At 45.7% G+C, this 22,575-nt stretch overlaps 2 protein-coding genes and 1 pseudogene across 7 annotated transcripts in view; 1 reads left to right on the top strand and 2 right to left on the bottom strand.

Moving 5' to 3' along the window:
• The window catches only part of LOC147033511 (E3 ubiquitin-protein ligase TRIM21-like), a 61,390-nt gene extending 47,283 nt beyond the window's left edge, over window positions 1-14,107 (bottom strand). Inside the window, exon 1 of one of the 6 annotated variants that reach the window (XM_085855487.1) lies at window positions 13,942-14,107. The gene's annotated coding sequence lies outside the window, so the exon portion shown is untranslated. Of the gene's footprint in view, window positions 1-2,143; window positions 2,295-12,833; window positions 12,912-13,228; window positions 13,318-13,771; window positions 13,889-13,941 lie in introns of those variants that run through there. The other 5 variants (XM_085855444.1, XM_085855479.1, XM_085855461.1 and 2 more) reach the window with 5 other exon arrangements.
• LOC147033509 (E3 ubiquitin-protein ligase TRIM7-like) overlaps window positions 1-22,575 on the top strand; it is a 1,095,521-nt gene that overhangs the window by 1,001,377 nt on the left and 71,569 nt on the right. The gene's annotated exons all lie outside the window — the stretch shown is intronic.
• On the bottom strand, window positions 10,355-10,495 carry LOC147033512 (signal recognition particle RNA; annotated as a pseudogene).

Here is a 22,575-nt window from a genome sequence, read left to right as displayed (position 1 = left end):
TTAACCACGTGGCATAGGGTTAATTGTCTCGATCTCCAATATACCTAAATAACCACGTGGTCCAGATACCGGGGAAACCACACCCTCGGCCGACTTTGTCCGAACCGAGTGCTGTACATGACTCGGATCCGGTGTAACCGAGCGGAAGTTACCAAAGCCGCGCCGGACCAAACGAACGATTTACGCACTGACAGCCTCACTAATTCTCAATATTCACCGTGCTGGGTCAATGGGAGAAAGCACAGAAAACGAGCTGGAACATTTAACATGGGGGTTTATTTATAAACAATAATCGGGTAGGGGAGCACACAAAGAGCAGAGTTATCTGAATAAAAGAAATGCAGGCAATGTACAGTGAGCGAAAAGCACTTAACAGTTCAACTTATCAGACTGGCACCACACACACACACACACACACACACACACACACACACACACACACACACACACACACACACACACACACACACACACACACACACACACACACACACACACACACACACACAGACCGAAAGAAATGGTGGCCGCGGCCTTTATTTGGTCCTTCAGCTTGGGAGGGAAAGGCGAGTTGAGGGCAGGGGCCTATTCTTGCACCTGTCTGCCTCGTGCGGTCTGGTTGAGCTTGTCCGGTGGCGGGACTCGGACCCGCCACCAACAACGCAGCACCAAGCACCAGGGACCAGGAACGATGTAACAGACGCCAGCCAGCACAGGAACGGACGAGACGAGACGAGCACCCGCAGGTAAACGAGAACGCCAGCAGGCAAGACAAGGCGTCTTCTCTTTCTCTTTCTTTTTCTCCTCGACGGGGCGAACCTTCTCTTCTCCTCTCCCTCCCCCACGGGAGGAGGGTACCGCTCTGAGGGACTCGCCTCTGGATTAGACGAGGGGCGAACATCCCATCTGGCTGGCAGGGCCGCCCCTGAGATGGTAAGCCCCCTGATTGGACGAGGAATCTTGGGGGATGTGTTGAGGCGTCTCGGAGGCCCGCCCCCTGAAGAGGCTCCATAGTAGCTTTCGGCAGGCTGGCCTCCCATTGACTGGGGTGCACGTGCGATGCTCGCCCTTCGTTCATTGGCTGGAGGAAACGTTCCATGCCCTTCCTCGGGGCGGAGCCTCGATCTGAGGTGATGGAGGCTCCGCCCACGCCATGAGCCAAAAACATGTGGGCAATGGCGACCGGGTTGAGTGAGGGACGGTGCCGCTGTTGTTGTTGTTGTAATAGATGTCTAAAACCTGACTATAAAATAACTTACAGCGCACACATGAAATTCCATTAGACATAGGGGATGGATTCTAACTATAAACACATACTTATCGAAATAACTGAATTGTGGGGACTGCTGTCTGTTTGTGCAAATGGCTTCCAGATTCGTAACAATATATCATGACATCCAACATCAGATATAAGATGATGCGGAAAAGTGGTGCACCATGCTCAAAAAAGTATTATTGATGGTATAATGTAACGATCATGCCAAAATCTCACTTTTTGTGGGCAGAGAGAAAGTCTCCCACCTGAAACGACTAATAACCCGGGGAATTTCCTGGCATTGATGAAACTGTTAGGGAAATATGATCTGGTAATGAGAGAGTATCTGACGAATATTCAAGATGGTCCCACATACCTTTCACCCACTATTCAAAACGAATTCAGACAACTTTTGGATCACCGGGTCAAGTCGATCGTAATCAAGGAAGTTGAAACTGCAAAATCCGATGCCCTCATCTTGGATAATACTCCAGATCAATCGCACATTGATCAGATGTCTTAGATCCTAAGATATGTCCATATCTCATGTGGGGAAGTGAAAGTCAAGGAGTCCCTTATCTATTTCATGCATCGAGAAGGCAAGATGGCTAATGCTTTAATACAACAAATCGTCAGCAAGCTGAAAGATGATGGCCTTGAACACAGAAACCTACATGGTCAAGGGTACAACAATGCCACTATGAATGTCGGGGTTCACCACAGCGTTCAACAGTGATCACCGATATCAATCCACAGGCCGTCTTCATTCACTGCACCAAACATTTTCTAAATTTGACTGGGGTACAATCCACTGCAACTACAGTGAACTACAGTGGCTTTTTTTGGAACAATCGAACAACTTACTTGTTTTCCTCTGTCTTAACTCACCGTTGGAAAATCTTCAAGCAGTTTGTGTCAGGGAAGACTGTGAAGCAAGTTTGTGAGACCCGATGAAGCTTCAAGCGTGATGCAATTGACACTGCACAGTCTGAACTGTATTGAGTATCGGAAGCCTGAGATCAGCTTCATGGTATAAAAGCTGAGACACAGGACACAGTCAGATGCAGATATTTTGTTGAATAGCACGATGACCATTTTCACCATATACCTATCATTTTGGAAGCCAATGTTAACCGAGATTCATGACATGCAAAACATTCTCCAAATGACTGGGCTGGGGTGAGATGCCGTTGCTGCCAAGTTGGGGGCCCTTGCTTTATTCATGCAAAATGAATGAGATAACATTGTAGAGGAGGTGAAAATTAAGGCCGCTATTTTTTGTGACCAAATGGGAATTTCCACATAGCTGTGAATACGGAGGAAGAAGATAATGGCAGAAGAACATACTGTGGACACAGGTCTCTCATTACATGATGAGATCAAACGGGAGTAGTATGAAATATTGGATTGGCTACACAAGGAAGTGACATCAGATTAGTGAGATGAACATTGAGTTTGGGACTCTTACATCACTTGGTTACCTGATGGACCTATCAAACGACAGCAACATTGTCATGAAAATCCACCATCTCACAGAGATTTACAACCATATCATCGCCAGCATGATACAGAGGGAGATTCATTGTCTTCGTCGACACATGAAACTGTACGAGAAAATCACTGGGAAGGAAACGGTGGACTGGAAGGCAAATGGAATCCTTATGTATGTTGTGAAGTGAGAATTCAGGGAATCTTTCCCTGAGATACCCATCATACAGAGGACATTTCTCACCACGTGTGTGAGCATTGTTGCATGTGAGAGGAGCTTCTCCAAACTGAAACTGATTAAGACATACGTCAGATCCACGAGTCACTCTAGGCTCGGTAATCTAGTCATTCTCTCCATTGAGCGTGAACTGGCCGAGTCAATTGACTTCAAAGCTGTGATAAAGGAGTTTCGCTCACGGTTTTTGACAAATTTTTCCTGAAGGCTAGGAAGATCTGACCCACACAGTCACAACAACAACTGCACGCTTAGTCGGCCAATGACACTTCAGAAAAATGGAAACTTGAGATCTCGCCCCAAGCGTCATTTTTCCTCGATGCACCACTGGGTGAGGAGGTGACGTGTTAAATTTCTGTGAAAAGTTGGAGTTAGTTAATTGAAGAGAAGGTTCTTTATCTATTAGAAACCCCAATAAGTAATTTCTTCATAAAAAGGTTTTTTGAGGGACAGAGCAGTTTCAAATAAATTCTAACCCAGCCTGAGATTTTAGGACAAAATATATAAACTAGAAGGGTACTCGGCAGAGCACATACCTCTGCCCTGTAATGCCTGATCCAAGAGAACATATCTGCCCGAATACATTTTTGAAATACCATTATATATATATATATATATATATATATATATATATATATATATATATATATATATATATATATATATATATATATATCGTTTTTGAGTCCTATCTCTCAATAGTGAAGAATCACTTAGAATCTCAGCCATTTGCCATTGATGCAATGCCCCTGTTACGAGTACACTGGTATTCATTTTACTAACCTCAGAAGGATGACTGGCTGATTCAATCATACCTGGTGTCAATTCAACAGCCAAACAAGGGCTTGAACTCAAGACCCAAGGTTCTTAAGCCAGCCACCTTAACCATTAAACCAATACCAGGCCTTACTACAACAGCCGACCGCTTCACAGACTATTTCACTGGATCAGATGTCTAAAGGCCACAATACCATGTGAACTGGAAGTCTGAAAGCAGTCCAGCATCATGCCGATAGGCATCATGTGACTGGATGTAATTTTGGCTGAGCAACCTAAGTCACATGACGCGGTCTTTTAAGCGTTGTGGAGGCAGCAGACAATTATTTCCCTTAACAGGTCTGTCATACTAACAATTAAAGTGCCACTACAGCAAGAATTCACCCCTGCAACCAGGTATACTTAGTAAAGAAATAATGATGATGCAGGGGAAGGAATATACAAGAAGCAATGTACTCAATAATAATAAAAAAGTCCCTCAACCCACTAACCAGTCATATGCACCAACGATACCAAACAAACAGAATTCCTCAACTAATATCCATGTCCTTAACTGGGGCCACATTCATACCATGGTAGAGAAGACAGAGGGCTTTTGCAAAGACAGAAAAGAGAGTTGGCAGAAATCCGAGCAAGTTTTGTGGAGGGAAGTCCTGGCCACGCCTGTGCCCCTAAAGAGGAGAGGGAGAGAAGTGCGACTCTGGCTGGGTGAGGCATGGCTCGGCTGGGTGAGGTGTGGCTTGGCGTCTCCCAGTTTCTCCTCCCCGATCATCCTCACCCTCACTTTTTGTCAGCTTGGCCACGCATCTCACTAATGATGCTCTACGCCCCTCCCCTCTCACTTACTATTGGCTGCTGCCTGGTCCTATGGATAGAGCAATCCCATCCTGAACTCTCACCCCAAACTACTGCCACCGGCTCAGGCCCCTTGATGGTGTTTTCTGCTAAAACTTGGATTTCAAGGCCCACCAAAATGCTAAAAGAACATCGAGGACAGATTACAAAGGTAAAAATGGCAAAAACGTGGTCAAAATAATTGATAATTTTAGAAACAGATATTTGGAAAGGGAGATGTTGTCCAACTATTGCACAAGTGATACACATCTAATAGCACATTTTAAATACCTCACGATTATGTTGAGACATTCATGAAGGAAATAAGTAAAAGATATTAAACAACTTTAACCAAATAGGAGGAGCCATCGCATGAAGTCCACCATGCAAGAATTCAAAACAAGTGTTCATCCTCATCTAATTAAATGCATAGTTCTGCTAATCCGACGCATCCACTCACTATGGCATGCACTTAACCAGTTCTACATCAAGATGTAATAAAAAAAAATCTTGTGGTTGGGATTAGAGTGGATTTAACAGGAGGACATCTACTTCTTCTTTCTCCAAAGAGTCTATTGAAGTTCATGAAGTCTTTCCACCCTCCGACCTGGTATCAGACCCCTCTCCCAATACTGTCTATTAGGGTCCTGAGTCATGGCACTACAATTGTCCTCAGTGACCCCAGGGCCTGTCAGCACCTGGTGCTCCACTGGACCAAATGATCTCTCCGTAACTGGAGTTTTTTGACTTGCTTGGAGGGTCTCCAGAAATGCACAAAGGGCCCATGTGGCCTCTGAAGAAGCGGTGAGTCCTCAGTCCACGTGGCCCAATACACAAAAGCAGATGGCTCTTGTGGTCCAATAAGTAAAGGAAACGTGGCTATTTGGTGTTGAACCAGGGTGTGGAGTCTTCTGGCCTTTGTGGTCTAACAAAATGACACAGCAGATATAGGTACAATGTGGCACAGCAAGTGTGCAGCATATGGCAGGTAGCAAACTGACATAGTTGACAATAGCAAATAGCAAGTCATGGCTGACAGGCAGAACTGGGAAGGCAGGTAAATGGCTGCAATGGTATGGGATGGCAGATGGTCTCCACAGTGGTTGGCAGGTGCATGTGGTGGTGGCAGTTTTGGTGGACAGCTTCAGCCCTGTACTATCCCACACCTAACTGCTCCTTTAAACCTCTCTAAGCTGAGCTATCCCTCCCAGGCTATGAAATCCATTTAAACCAATCTATCTCCCAGGAGGAAGATAAAGGCACGGATCATAGCAATGATGAGGCGGTGTGGCCTTATCTTGCTCACTGGAGTAGCCCGATGGAGTGTGTGGGTGGGTGGTGGGGAGGGGCATGCCTTCACCTACACTAACAATTTGTGATGCAATGTATCCCAGTGGCTGCAGACATCAAAAGTGGCGCATAGGGGAGGCATCATCCCTATCTATCCTAACATTTTCAAAAACACTCGGTTTCACGTAACTAATTAACCCGCCACTCCACATATTGGTGATCTAACAAGTTCGAGCCTCGCCCTCAAGTTTTCTGTCATTGCCTTCATACGATCTGTCAGCTGGGTGGTGTGGCTCCCTCTGTAGGCGACCCGCATGAATGTAGTATCCCGTGCCGCAGGTGGTCACCCACCTCGACCCCGATCCACCCTGCTGTATGCTGAAGCTGAATCCTGGGGGAGGTTGAGGGGCTCTCTCGCCTACCCCACTCGTGCCCTCTCCAGTGTGATCACTCCTTGGCTTTTTTCACAAGATCTTGGCTATTCGTTGTTCACCTTTGCGTCTTGGTTTTCTATAGGTTTTCTTGGCGTATAGGTTTTCTATTATCATCGCTTTTCCGAAACCTTGTGAGTTCTTGGCTTTTTTCATTGGCTCACCTTGGCATTTATGAAAATGAGGAGTGGTCACACTGGCCCTTTCTGGGGCACGTGGCACCAAGGGTCTTTTTCCTGGACACTTGGGCCCACTCTGCACCCCTCCCCCCCCATCCCCACTGGACTATGATCCACTTGGGCCTGGTGCTAACCAAGCTCCACCCGATCAATTAACCTTTGCACCCCAGAAATCAAAACTTTAACCAGCATAGCGAGGACGTGTCAAATTCCATGACATCCCAATCTCTTTGTGCATTCACTGTATTGTCATTAAACACAACGAATTACGTTATTAGGAAACTTTCTGCCGTGAAAAACCTTTTGCTGAACATTTTGTTTCATGTGAAAACATCCCCATGACATGTGAAGAAGAAAGGAGTGAATTAGCATGAAACATGAACCAGAATGCGAGATGTAACAAGGAAAACCAGATAAACCGAGTATTTCACTCCACTCTCCGAGCACTCTTACACACAACATCATTGTTTAAAGTTGGAACAACACGAACAAATCTCTAAGAATAAGAAACATGGGATATTCGTTACACTTGAGGTACCTCCTTGTAGTGTTGTTCTTTTTTCTGGAACAATAAAATACTCTCCAGCCAATAAAATGCACACTCACGTTGGCTCAATGTTGGGAAAAGTTGAAATGGTCCCAATAGGATTTCCAATGTTGGACGTCGATAAAAGTGACATCTTGTTCGTTCAACGCAGTCAATACATTTACCCCCAACCCCTAAACCATAACTAACGAGCCTACACCAAGAAACTCGACAGAGATGTTCATCCTTTTCTGTGCACTTTCTAAAACAGTGTCACCTTATTCCCAGAACTAGGTGATAATATTGAAGCCATTAATATAAATCATGGTTCTGGTTCCAACTAGTTTTTTTTTTTTTTCGTTGAGGGTTTAATGGCGCTGCCAGAGCCAGGAGGCTCTATCCACGCCACGCACCAGAATCTGATCAAAACCGCCTACAGCCATAGCACTTCAAAAGGCAGATACATTTTAAATAGGTCTCCCACATTCCTTCAGGAATTTTAATACCGCCTTACAGAGTTGAGGGTGCTCCCAGTTCATCCGCCGCAGCATCACCTGCAGGTCCAACACCCTTATCCCCATAACTCTTATACACCGTACGAGACGCTGCCTCAATTCCCCATAGAGAGGGCAATTTAGAAATAAGTGTTTTAAATCTTCAGGTTTTCTGCACACATCACAGAACCCCGTTGGGTGACATCCAATTCTATGGAGGTATGCATTTAAGCGACAGTGCCCGAGTCTTATTCTACAAAGCACGACCTGGTCCCTCCGGGAGAGCCCAGGGAGCTTAACAAGCGGAACCACCTCCGACTGCACCTTGTGAAAAAGTCTCCCCTTTGTGCAGGAGTCCCACTGACATTGCCATTTTCCCACAATACGGTCTTTGACCAGACTAATGATTTCTGAGGATCCCAAGGGGATTTGGGTGACATTGTCCATTCTGAGGGCCTGCTTTGCCGCAAGGTCACTGGCCTTATTCCCCCCGATGCCCACACGAGCAGGGATCCAGCACAAATCCACCACCAGACCCTCCAGTTCATGATGTTACACAAATGCCAAGGTTCGAGGACCAAGTCATACCTGCAGCCACCCTGGAAGGATTCCAGCGCCTGTAATGCCGAAAGCGAGTCCGAGAGGATAACTACACTAAGAGGATTGAACTCGATTATCCATTCCATAGCTTGGATGATTGCAAATAGTTCCGTCGAGAAAACTGAAAGATGATCGGTTAACCGAAAAGCCCTGACCACACGGACATCGGGGACACATATAGCCGCCGCTGTCCTTCCTCGAGAGGGTTCTTTGGACCCATCCGCATATATATGCAAAGATTGACTCCAACTTGTATATATAAACTCGATAGCCAGGTTGTGCTTTACCACAGGATTAACTGAATCCATTTTTCCCCAGAGATCCATGCGGAGACTTAGGGGTTCGAGTGTCCAGGGGGGCCAAATGGGGACTTTATGTTGGGGGCTGACTGGAAGGGAGTCCAGCTTCATTTCCTTGGCTCACTTGATACAGGCCAGGCCAAGAGGCAAGGAAGCGGAGTTGTTGTCTAACTTCAGGTATTCCCAACAATTTTCAAATAAGGATTTACCAGGATGGCTGTCCCCAGAAGAAATGGATCTAGCCCAATATTTCATTCTCAGCATCTCCCAGCAAAGGGACAAGGGCATCTCACCTATTTCCACCAGAAGGGCAGACACTGGAGTGCTAGTAAAAGCACCTAAACATACACGAAGGGCTTTTTACTGGACAGTCTCAAGTTTTTATCGGTTACTCTTGGCCATATCACCGAAAGCCAGGCATCTGTAATCCAGGTGGGAACGAATTTTAGCTTTGTATATCATGAGAAGACTGTCACGATGTGCTCCCCATTCTGTTCCAGAGAGACAATGTAATAAATTTATGCCTTTGGCACATTTACCTATCAGCTCCTTCACCTGCGGGGTCCAGGTTAGTCCCTTATCGAAGGTGACTCCTAAGAAAGACACCACTCGAGATGGATGGATGCAAGTGTCATTAATTACCATTGCTATATCATCCGTTTTCTTCTTACGGGAAAATATGATAAACTTGGACTTATCAGCTGATAGTTTAAAACCCCAGTCTTCGGCCCATTTCTCCACGAGCAGGATATCGCCCTGGAGTTTTTTACTCGAAGTAGCAAGATTTTTACACCGAATCCACATAGCAATGTCGTCAGCAAACAGGAATAACTTGCTATGGAGCTTGCGGATGGAGGCAACATCATTTATCATAATACTAAAGAGTGTTGGGCTTAAGCAGCTTCCCTGGGGAATGCCCTTTCAGAATGAAACGAAGAGGAGAGGCTCAGGCAAACCCTCACCTGAAATGTTCTATTCGATAAAAAGTCACCAATCCAATCGTACATTTTGCCATTGACCCCGAGATTACTCAGTTTATAGAGGAGGCCATTTTTCCAGACTGGATCGTATGCCTTTTGGATATCGAGGAACACTCCCAGAAGAGACTACTGATTACCTAGGGATTTCCTTGCATCATTTGCCAGCGCGGAAATGTGATCCATAACGGACCGTCCTTTCGAAAACCGCTCTGGCCTTTATACAATAGGTTGTTCTTTTCCAAGAAGAAGACCAATCGGTTATTCACCATTTTCTCCATTAATTTGCAAACAACTGAGATAAGGGAGATCGGGCGATATGAAGATGGGACAGTGCCATCTTTCCCCTCTTTCAGGATAGGAATTACAATAGCGTGTTTCCAATCACAGGGAAGCTTCTCTAAAGCCCAAATCCTGTTGAAGAAACTCAGGAACACTCTCAACACCCGATCCTCCAAGTGTTTGAACATAAGGAACGATAACCGATCCGGGCCTGGGGCGCTATTCTTAACCGACCGAATCACCTGCTTCAGTTCCCAAATAGTGAAGTCAAGATTGAGTGAAGGGTTTGAAGGCAGAATTGTATAGGTGATCACCCTGGTTTGACTTACAACTTGGGGAAAACGAGCCTCTAAAACGTCATCCTTTATGATATTCTCACTACTAGAAAAGAATTTGCCCACGGCTTCTGCCTTGTCTGCATTAGAACACAGGGCTATGTTCTGGGAAATGATCACTGGAAAAGATCTCCCTCCCGACTTAACTCCCTGTATACTTTTGACTCTTCCCCATATAGTTTTGATAGGGGTATCCAGATTAACTTGTTGTTGTTGTTGTTCGTCTTTCGGCTGCTCCCGTGAGGGGTCGCCAAAGCGGATCATCCGTTATGATCCGCATACTGATTTGGCACAGGTTTTACGCCGGATGCCCTTCCTGACGCAACCCCGGTCGCCTCTTCCGACCCAGGGATAAGGATTGGGTTTCGCCATGATTCCGGGCTGTTGTACACCCTCTCCTAGCGCGGCCCAGCGCAGAGCTCCCGTCCTCAAGCGATCCTCCAACCCAAACCTCCGAGTAGCCGGATTACAGGCGCACGCCACTGCGCCCGGTGGTATCCAGATTAACTGATGAACAAAATGATTTCCAAGAGGCAGACTTGGCCCGTTTTATAGTTCTTTGGGCTATCGCCCTTTTCCTCTTATACTCTATAACGTCCTCCAACCTGAGGGTTTTCCTAAGTCTCTTTAGAGCCACCCATCTTCCCTGGATTGCCAATTTGCAATCCTCATTCCACCAGGGGACCTTAATTTTCCTACCCCCTGAAGGAATTGAGGTTGGGATTGTTTCCCAAGCAATGTTATACATAATTTGAACAATATTCTTATTGATGCTATGTTGTGAACACCAATCTCTTCCTTCACTTCCCTGACACATCGATCTGAAAACTGACCCCAATTCGCCTTAGAAAAGTTCCAAGAAGCCGGACCGAGTGAGTCCACAGAACCCCTTTCACATTGGAGATTTGTGATCAAAGGAAAGTGATCACTCCCTAGGTTGTCATCATGGACTTCCCAATCGCATCTCGCAGCTTCTATTGAAGAAATAAGAGTGAGATCCAGAGGAGACATCTTCCCTGTGGATGGATTTATACATGTTCCATGTCCGTCATTTAATATCACCATATCGAATTCATCGATCAAATCCTCAATAATATCACCGTTCCTATCAGTGTTTTTGGAGCCCCAGAGAATATTATGGCTGTTGAAATCGCCACAGACAAGTACCACCCCCTCACACCTTCCAAAAACCTCCTGAAGACTCTTGTGCATCAATGGTTGGCAAGGATTATAGAAGTTTATAATTGTAACCCTCCCCCTTGAGCCATGGACCTTGATAAGAATACACTCCAGCTCCGTAATGTCTTCCGTTTCCGTGAAGGGAACACCAAATTTCACCATAATGCCACACCCACCCCCTTTACCTCGAGCTCTATCCCTCCGAATAAGGGTATACCCCGGCATATGGAATCGATGATGCTCCTTGAGCCATGTTTCTTGAAAACAAATAATATCCGGTTTAGTTAACAACTCAGAGATGTATTTTTCAAATTCGGACCCGTGCGCCACTAGACTTTTAGCATTCCATTGGATTATTAACATAAATTACATTAGGTCCTGAGACTGTTTGGCATCAGGACTGGTTTCTCTCTCTTTTTTATTGCCCGTCTTGTTAAATATCTTATTAATATCCTTGGTAGAAATACCATCCCAACCCAAATGTTTGCAGGCTGCTGAAGTAATAATGCTAATCTTCTCCGATCTCATTTGTACAACAGCTGTGCAATTTACCACCTCAGTAATAAATCCAATGAACCCCAATTTAGAAATGTTCAAAACCACCATTGCACTTGAATCCTCAGTTTGGCAATCCTGATCTATTGTCTCCGTCTGGCAACCAACCGAAACTGTTTGTATCTTAACCAGAGCTGGAGTTTTAGTAATCCTATTTGTTTCTTTGACTGGCAACACAATTTTGGAGACCTTGAGCACCGCCTCCGCATACGATAACTTCCCAGTGGTTTTCACTTGCTGGATCTGGGCCACTCTTTGAAATTCCAGACAACCTCTGTAGGCTGCATTGTGCTCCCAACCGCAATTGGCACAGCATATCTTAACGCACGTACAACTCTCATACTCATGATCCCCATTACACTTGCTGCAACGCCGTTTACACCGACAGGATGCTGCAGTATGACCGAATCTTTGGCATTTGTAACATCTTAAAGGGGGAGGGATATACTCCCGAACAGGAAAGGCTTGGTAGCCCAGGAACACTTTAGGGGGAAGGACCGGGATGGAGAAGGACAACACCACACATGTGGTATCGACCTTCACACCATCCCTCACCGACGTAAGACGACGGGCATCACCTACTCCCATGTCAGCCAAATGCCTCTTGATAACCTCCATATCAATTTCCAGGTCAATCCCGTAAATTACCCCCGGCATTCCCTTAAAGACCTGGGGATGTGAGCAGATATTCGAATATCCCCGAAAAGAGAGACTCTCAGAATCTTTTCCCGCTGGGACACTGATTTGCACTGGATCAGAAGGTCACCCGATCGACGTTTCCTTGCACAATGTACGTCACCAAATTATTTTCCAATTACGGTAGCCAATTTTATCGGGTTATTGAAAATTAACGACTTGGACCCTTCCACAGCCGAAATTATAATCGGGAATTTATCCCCCGGCTCCTCTTTATCCTTCACCCCTTCCCGCACCTCCGACTCCTCACGACTTCCCTCACCGGGCCTGCCCCTCCTCATGGCCGACACTCGAGAAGTTCTAACACTTCTTGACGAGGGCGCCCAATCATCCTCACCCGGTACCCCCTCCATATACTCTCATCCCCTGGGGATCCCCAAGAGTGAAAATAAGGACCTTACCGATCAATACCAAAAATACAAGAACTCAGAACCAGAGGTGATACCAAAAAACCGGAAGTACTTGAAAGCACCCCCCCCTCTCCGCCAAATCACGTGACCGCCATCCAACGAGTTGAAAGAGGAAAAACCTTTTAACTTGCCGTCATACATCTGTACGGGTTAAAACTTGGTAAAAACAGGTAAATGTAAACTTATTGTAAAATAAGGTTGATATCAAACATTGGTACACAAACACTTCGGGACCAAACACAAGTGTGAACTACATGTAACCGTCACATTTATTTAATATTTATCCTCCTTTGTTATTCTTAAGATGTTTTCATATCAATCCTTGTAATAAAATAATGTAATAATCTATTATCCCACAACCAGTAACTGAATCATCTTTACATTACCTCTCCTGATGAAACTGTTTTCAAACTGCACGGATATTAGATCCTTCATTGAAGTAATACTGATGAATCAGCACTTATATGGAAAGAAGGAAGGAAAGAAGGAAGGAAAGAAGGAAGGAGAGAAGGAAGGAGAGAAGGAAGGAAGGAGGAAGGAAGGAGGAAGGAAGGAGGAAGGAAGGAGGAAGGAAGGAGGAAAGAAGGAAGGTAGGAAGGAAGGAGCAAGGAAGGAAGAAGGAAGGAGGAAGGAGGAAGGAGGAAGGAAGGAAGGTAGGAAGGAAGGAGCAAGGAAGGAAGAAGGAAGGAGGAAGGAGGAAGGAGGAAGGAGGAAGGAAGGAAGGTAGGAAGGAAGGAGCAAGGAAGGAAGAAGGAAGAAGGAAGAAGGAAGGAGGAAGGAGGAAGGAGGAAGGAGGAAGGAGGAAGGAAGGAAGGAAGGAAGGTAGGAAGGAAGGTAGGAAGGTGGGAAGGTGGGAAGGTAGGTAGGTTTGTCTTGCTGTGCTGAATCGACTTTGTTGTTACTGTTGCCACATCCTGTGACAAACTCACCTTCCCTTGTTTTCACGTGATCTTCTGAAGCCTCGTGTTGACCACATAATATAAACGTCACATTTATTGAATATTTATCCTCCTTTGTTATTGTGAAGATGTTGTAATGTCAATTCTTGTAATAAAATCACATAATAATCTGTTATCCGACAACCAGTGACTGGCATTACCTCTTCCGATGAAGGTGTTTTCAAACTGCACGGATATTGGGCCCTTCAAGGAAGTAATAATACAGGTGTGTCAGTTTCATGACATCACACAGGAATGTCATGACGTCAGACTTGCTGTGCCAATTTCACCTTGTTGTTTCTGTTGTCATATCCAGCAACAAATTCTCCATCCTTTGTTTTTACCTGATTTTCTGGAAAGTCCACAGCACTTTTAGATCTTCTTCACTCCACATTGTAGCAATGATGTATAAATTATTATCATCACAAAAATATTACATAAAGTTTCTTTATCTTTTATGAATCAAACCTTCAACTCACCCTGACCAGTCACATTCAGACCACAGGACTTCAACCTTGTTGTTGTTAAAGTTTACAAAGCACTCTTCTGGTCCATTTGATAATAATCAATGTGAAAGTCCAGGTGTGAATATTGAGGTTGAACAAAGTCGAGTGAGGGGATAAAGAAGAGGTGAACATAAAACCTGTAGTGTATTGTATTATTTCCAGTTTGGGTGTGAACAGAACTGTCATGGACTCAGGGTGGGTTTGTTCACATCATTTACAGGGAAGTGATGTGTTCATCGATGGGAGATAATATCATCAACATTTGAATAACACAGGAAAGGTTAATGGGGGTAATAAAGATCATGATATATAATTTGAGTTGATAAGAGATGGAGGTGCACTGTTAGCTTGAAGTCCGGGAGGGAAGAGAGTGAGACCGAACAGAATCTGGAAGGTGTTTCCATAGACAGGAGAAGTGAGGAATAAAAGAGTTGAGGTGCACAGTAAGCCTGGATTTTGGGAGATGAACCGGGAGATGGTTATTAGAGAAACACGTGCATCCGGGAGTTGCTGTGGAGAATAGGAGGATTGAGAAAGCAGAGGGAGCCATGTTGGAGAATAGATGGGAGAAAACAGAATGACCACCAATCCGCCTGTGATGTGACAGGATGAAACTTCGTGCTTTGACATCATCATGGAGGATTCCAATAATGTTGAGTATTTGAGATTCCACAGAATGCAAAGGAGACAAATATAATTTGGGAGGGGGGGCGTGGGGGGGGCAGGACGTGTGGTCGGCGTGGTTGGGCAAGTCTTAGCCGAGAGCATTACTCTACTGGTTGATGGACAAAGGCCTTGTACACTGTGATTAGCTCTGATTTTCCAAAGAAAGACTTGGATCGACGGAGGATGCCCAATTTGTAGCTTTGGAGGCCAACTGTGCTGCGTAGTCAGCCGAGGACAGGGCATGGCTTATGGTGAATTTGAGAAGTTCAACACGTTGAACCTCTTACAATGGATGGCCATGGAAATAGAGAGCTGAGCTAGTTTGACAATCCTTCAACAGCAATTGGGTGAGAATGTGAGACTTTACATGATTAAAGGACATGTTCCATGTACCAAACCATTGTGTAATAGTTTCCAGATCAGCAAAGGGAAGTACAGCTGTTCTCATTCTTGCAGTGAGATGAGGGTACTTTAAGAACAGAGTGGGATGGTTTGGGTATATGAGAGGCAAACACAGAGTTTAGAGATTCTGCCTTGTCTTTGGCAGAGTCGTAGTAACACAGTTTGAGTTGAGGGATGGGATTTTGGGGGAGCATACACCAGTGGGAGACTTGACAAGGTGCCAACATGACTTGTAAGAAGCTCAACTGTTCAAGAAAGCGTCACGGCTCCGCATGAGCTCCAGCATCACCGAAGTCATCGGTATGAGTGGAAAACCGTTTCCAATCAATGAAGATGTGAAAGACCGCTGGAAATGTTTGCCAACGTATGCCATTCACACATTTTCTCAAGAAATTTCTGTATCAGGACATTTCTGAAGGATCTGTTCTCCAGCATCAGTCTCTATCGAAATACAATACCATGTCGCATTGAAGACATGTCTCAGGACATTTCTGGGCAGGTGTGTACAAAAGCTAAAGTGTTTGACGGTGTTTGACATACGTCAGATTCTGTGAAGCATTTGATTTTCCGAAGGGGTTCAGTGAAAAATTTGAAGTGACAACAATTGGTGGCATGAAGTCACTTAAGATAATAATGGGGCTGATATGTTTGAATGTTTAACTGAGGTGTTGAATCGGTGCAGGTTACCTTGGGAGAAAGTGGCACAACACGAATTACAACCAACAGGGAATCGCCACTGGTTGGATGCAGACATGGGCTGACGACATTATGAAATATGCCTGGTGTTGGCTTAATGGTTAGGCTGGTGGGTTTGGGATCTTAGGATCCCAAGTTCAAATGCCACTTGGTTGTTCAATTAATACCAGCTGGGGTTGACTCTGCCTGTCATCATTCCGAGGTCTGCAAAATGAGTGCCAGCTTGCTTGTATCCTGTGTCGGAGTGGCGACCCGTTCAGGATTGTGCCCAATATCCAAGGAGACTGCTTAGGCAGCACCAACGCTCTGCACAGAGTATGGTCCCAATGGATGGATGGATTATGTCATCATAAAACGGAAGAGAGCGAAGGGAAAGTTTTAAAATAACACTGCAAAATACAGGAACAGCTACATGCAACATCATCCAGTTTTTGAGAGGTGACATGATTAAAAGGTTAAACTTGATTAATTAAAAACACTAAATCATTGACAGTTCAGATCAATGTTGGAAGAAATGAATGCACAACATGGGGACGTGTTGAACCACCAGGAGGTTCGTTGGCTGAGTCGAGGGAAAGTGCTCAAACATTTTTGATAAATGGCTCTGACCTCATTTTTCTTGTCGAGATCACTGTTCAGCGCAATAATCTGAATTTGCAACTGCAAGGAAATGGGCAACTCATCAACCGGCCGAATGACAGCATCAAGGCATTTCAGCCGGAACTTCAACTGCTAAAACGCCATGGAACAGCGAGTGACCTTGTACACTTCCCCAGCCTAATTCTACGTCACCGATGAGCATGTTCCATCCAACAAGGTCCTTCCTTCACACATCAGAATTACTATCCTCTTACAAGGCCTTCATCTGCAGGTTGATGGAATACATCTCTCCCCTCTGGGCTGGCGCCCCTGCCTCACACCTTGCTCTGCTCCACGGAAAGAAAATATTCCACTGGGGAAAAGGAAGCACTTGGATGCGTGTGGGCAACAGAGAAGTGAAGAACTTATCTCTGGGGTGGACATTTCACTTTACGCACTGACCACGGTCCTCTCACTGCACTGCTTTCCACGAAAGGATTGGGAAGAGCTGGAATGCATGTGGCCAGATGGACCACGCGGCTTCTGTCATTTAATTATGACATTCAGTCTGAAAACGTTACAGCTGATTGTTTGTCTTGCCTGCCTTCCACTACCTACTTCAGAGCCCAGTCTGGAGGATGATGTTGAGGTTGTCATGCTCACGTCGACCCTCACTGCGGTGACAGCTGAAGAATTAAACACTGCCTGTATTTCCTGCCCCCATTCAAACAAAATTGCGTAAATTGCTTAAAAAACGCTGGCCTAAAACTTTAAAGGCCTGGATCCTGATTTCCTTCCTTACTTCAGATTGCAAATTGAACTGTCACTACAAGAGGACTGCGTGATGAGAGGTACTCACCGCCTTCTTGTCCCGGAGGCGTTACAACCACATTTCATCAAATTAGCACATGTTACGCACCAGGGCATAGTGAGGACAACGCAGCGGTTAAGAGATCTGTATTGGTGGCCAGGAATGGACACGCACGTCGAGTCCGCAATCAAAGCTTGCATTACTTGCCAGCATCACGACAAGACAGCTGTGACACACCCATCACCACGACAGGCGGTTCCTTATCACGATGCTGCTTGGGAGAAATTGGCAATCGAGAGAGTGGAGCCCTTCGATTATGCGCCACTGGATTGTCGTTTCCCTATCACGCTCATTGATTACTTTAGCAATTGGCCAGAAATTGCCTTAATCTACCAGGTCACTTCCACTACAGTGATCAAGTTCCTGTCAACTGTCTTTAGCAGAGAAGGTAACCCAAAAGAGTTGATGTCTGACAATGGTTCACAATTCACATCTCAGGAATTTGAAACCTTTCTGAAAGACAGAGACACTACCCACAGGAAGTCAGAAGTGTACTACCCACAAGCGGATGAGGAAATTGAGCGATTCAATAAAAGCTTAAAGGAAAGCTTGCTCACTGCTAACATTGAAGGGAAAGACTGGAAAACATTTATAACGGTCTTTTTTCAAACATACCGGGCAACTCGACATGCCACAACACAGCGATCACCTGATGAACTGCTTCATGGGAGAGAGATGCACACCAAGCTATATGTGTCTGGTTTGCAGATGCTAAAGCCCAACACACCGTCACACAAAGACACGGCGCTCGGAGTACAAGAGGACCAGAACAAGCAAAAGGGGTACACTGACAAACGCCGTGGAGCAAAGGATGTGAACTTTTTGAATGTGGTTCCTTCGTCCAAGTGAGGGAAACCTGACATCCTCCGAAAAGGACAATCCAAATTTTCAGCACCTCTCCAAGTTATGGAGCAAAGAGGATCTCACACATACAAACTGTCCGATGGACGGATCTGGAACACGTCTCATGTAGCATCTGCCTGTCAAAGGAATGCAAGAGGCGATGCCGAGCTCCCACTCCTTCCTGACATCACCGCACCACCAACGCAAAACACATCAGAACATGGGATGCCAGAATTCGCAAACCTCCAGTCTGGACTCAAGATTAAGTGATGAAGTAATGCAAAGTCCTTTGAGAATAAGAAAATGAGGCCAATATAAACTGTTCACCATGTTGATTACTACTTGTTTTATGGTTAATCCATGCTGTAGCAATAACTACATTTCAACTTCTAGTTAATTGATATTATTGTTTTCCATTGAGATACGGTATGATGCATGTGGTTAAAGGAAGGGGGATATGTGGTGTTGTGCATAGACTGGATGCGAGAGGGTGTGGGGAGGAAGGAGTTCGGGGTGAGCGGTCAGGAGGTGTGCAGTACAAAGCTTGTTATGTTCCGATGTTCGGTCAAATAAAACCGTTGGAGATTTTTGGATTCCTCATTATTGGAGTACTTTACGACACAACAATTGGTCAGGTCCCTCACATTTTTCTGGTAGCAATGTCTGCAAGAAAGATGGAATGGCTGTACTTCTTAGCCACAAGTTCCCTCCGGTCATTAAGAGTGTTGTCGATGTATTTCCTGGTAGAATATGTGCGACGGACGTTGACTTGTATGATTTGCCTTGTATGATTTGCCTTGTATGATTTGCCTTGTATGTTGCTTTCTTTTTGATCTGAGGGATCCACATCTGGAGCTACATCTGTATGGTCCTGGCCACACATCGGTGGGTCACGAAAATTACGTGCAATCATGTATTGATTATTTCTTTATTTCGAGAAATGTTGGGATTTAGGGCTTCTGGAGGATCTGGGACCACTTCTCAGATCATTGTGGTATTGAGGTCGACGTTTCATTGCCAATTTAAGTTCCTTTGGTCGAAGGTCAATGGAAAGGTCATAATATTGTTGCGAATTCGCGCCCGCCGGCATGTGATCGGCCACGTAACTCGAATCGCGGCACTTCGCCCACCAGACGGACAATTCAGTCGTGACCCTCTCGGACCAACGCCGGGAGCTAGTCATGGGTGGGTCTTTCGACCTCACCATAATCGTGCCAATCGGCCACCCGTGTAGGATAGGGTTGTTCGCCAAACTCGACCTACCTAAGTTCCTACGCGGATGGTTAATCGGGCGATCGTACCTCGCCGCAGGTCGACTTCGGACACGAACCGCTTTAGCGGTTCGTTCTGTACTGCAGAGATAACCGAGCGGAGTTATCGTCGACCTCGACGGTTCAGATTAGTTACCGGGAACTTACACCCACAACCAATCTCTTACGCGATGCAGGATGGAGAGTCAATAAAAAGAAAGGAGACGAAGCAAAGCGGGAACAGTTCAACAAGCAAGCATTTTATTGCGCGACACACGGACACAAAGCAAGCACGTATATTCAAGCACAGTAAAATAATAAAAGGCACGTATTCAAGCACAGAAAGAAACAGTAAAATAAGAGATACTACCGACTATGACCGACACACGGCAACACTTACGCAGTTTCACTTAACAGACGGCGCCACCACAAGCATTTACACAAAAAGCAAAGGAAAAAGAAAGCCACCCTCATAGGCGAGGAGGCAGACAGGTCCGTAGACCAAATGTACATGGATCCTGGGAGGATCGGCCAGGTCCACGAGACCAGGGAGGTCTTACCCGCATCCTCGTGACGCGATGGCGGGCAAGCCGCAATGTTCGCGCCGCTGTGCCCCGACTCCGTGCCATGGCATGGTTGGCGAGTCCTCTCCGGTGTGCTCCGTAAGAGCGGTCCCGTTGGCACCACGTTTGGGGTGGGGGGGAACGGAGCCCCCCTTGACACTATCTCAGCACGAGTGGGGAGGGGGAATCGTTGATGCTCAGGGAGAGGGGTATGGCTGGCTGGCCTGGATCTCACGACGGGTCAAGCAAACCCCACACCGCAACCTCGTCGCCGTCCGCCGTCTTCCTTGCAACTCCTCCGCAACTTTTCTCCAAGCTCTATTCACTCTCTCAACTCCCGCCCTCAACTCACGTGCAAGTCGCCTTGCGCTCGTATCTTTATAGGTCTCAGCAGGAGCCGATATGCAAATATGCGGATCAAAACGCGATTGAAGGCGGGGCCACGCCACCCTCTGTTCAGCCATTGGTCGGGCAAAAAGGGGTGTGAACCTCCCTTGATCCGCATATTTGCATAAACGGACTTCACATACACGCGCTTGGAGGCGGGGCCAAGCCGCCTCGCGTTCACCCATTGGACGGAGGGGAAGTGGGCGTGAAGCATTTTGGATCCGGATTTTCCCCTGGAAAGGCCGCCATTCGCGCTCGCGGCTCGGTGCGTTTGGCACCAATCGCCGAACGGGCCCAAGACAGCCTGACGTTCAGTGTTCACAGGTGGTGCGGTTGTTGGTTGTGAAGGAGAAAGGCGAAGGTGGTGGAGGTGGCATGGTTGTAGTGTGGTTGGCGCTGTGGTGGGAATGGCGTGGTTGTTGAGATGCTGTTTGTTTGAAATAAAAGATAGAACAGAAAAATGGCTAACTCAAAGCGTCGCAGCCCGGATGAATCACATAAATTCCCTCTATACAACGGGTTTGGGCTAACTACACATGGACTTATCGAGATATCTCACCTGAGGACTCTTTATGGTGTAATGCGAATTTCCACAACCGTAACAATATGTTGTTTAATGTCTCTTGGTCTGATAACATTATGAAGGACAAAATTTCCTTGTGGTTTAAACGAATCCCAGAATGTGGGAAAATTTGCGACTGGTGGGAAGATTTCAAATTTAGATTAAAGAAGCTGTTGCTTTGTTTTGGGAAGGGAATGAGGTGATGCTGGAATATAAATTGTTGTTGCTTGTTGCTTGTCTCTTGAATTGCAGCGTCTTTTTGCCATTCAGTTTAATGGTTTTGAAGTGGGCCAGGATATGTCATTGGTTAAAAGTGGCACAGTTGTATACTTCCTGAGTCAAGAAGACCAGATTGTTTTCCAGAGCCCCTTATGCCCAGTGGGGCATCAAGAACAGTGTTCTCCTCCATTTTTGGGGGGATTGGCAAAACGTCGAGTGCAACGCAACCTTCGTGTTTAATTAATAACTTGGAACTGCTCAGTCTGACTGGTTGATAGAACAGCTGGTTGATGAATTATTAGTTGTGTAGATGGTTTAATAATGTTGACGTTTTGGCCAGTATTGATCTCAAAAATAAAAGGTGGTTCAGAACTGCCATCTTGGTTTCATGCATTTGTTTTTAAAAAAGATTTTTAAAAACAAAAAAATGAATAAAACCCCCACACCCCATTAAAAAGGATAGACTTTAAAATGGTGTTAAATTTGTTCTTCCCACGCCGAAGCCAGAATGCTAAGTTACCTGGTATCTCTTTTAGGAAGTAGAAACAGGCATTGCCATCGAAAATGACAAGTGTTTCATCATTCGGAGGTTGGGCAGCATCCTCTTGGTCTTTCGTCAGGAGAGTGAAGGACTTTGATTTATCTGTTTTGGCTATGAAACCATCAGCAGTGCCAATAGTGTATGGTACAGGAGTGAGTGGGTAGGTGAGAAGTTCTCTCAGGTCCAGTTGTATGCCTTGGTTTTGTGATTTCATGAACAGCTGGAAAGTGACGTTTCCCTGTTGGTGGTACATTACAACTTTCTTCTTAGTGGTTGTAACTTTGATGTTCTTGTTCATATCAGCGAGAGTTTTCAAGTTGAGACGCTTGACTGGCTCGAAGAAGTCCCATCCTGCTTCCAAACGTGTGGTAATGAAGGCTTCATTAGCATCTTTGCCTGCCTGCTCGGCTCTCAAGACATCTTTCTGGACTTATTCAGATGCTGTGGTGTCCGACGTGAGGATCATTAGCTGATTTTTGCTTTCGACCTCGAAAGGATTCATGAAGCTTTCAACTGCTTCTCGTGTTCTTTCCACCAGCTTCTCTCCCTTCAGGATCTCGGATGGACGAAGATCATGGTGCTTGGTTCCTGCTGTCGTTCCAGATAACATGCCGGCCATGCTCAGGGTGGTATTGACATCCTGGGATCGAGCATGGGTTGTTCGAACCCAGCGTTGGTATGCATCATGATTCGTCAGGAGGCCTGAGACA

This window comes from Eptatretus burgeri, chromosome 2, assembly GCF_056783735.1.
Source record: "Eptatretus burgeri isolate ZD-2024b chromosome 2, Ebu_testis_v1, whole genome shotgun sequence".
Lineage (NCBI taxonomy): Eukaryota > Metazoa > Chordata > Myxini > Myxiniformes > Myxinidae > Eptatretus > Eptatretus burgeri.
The sequence above is the reverse complement of the archived record's forward strand: the minus strand, read 5'-3'. Positions and strand labels throughout refer to the sequence as shown.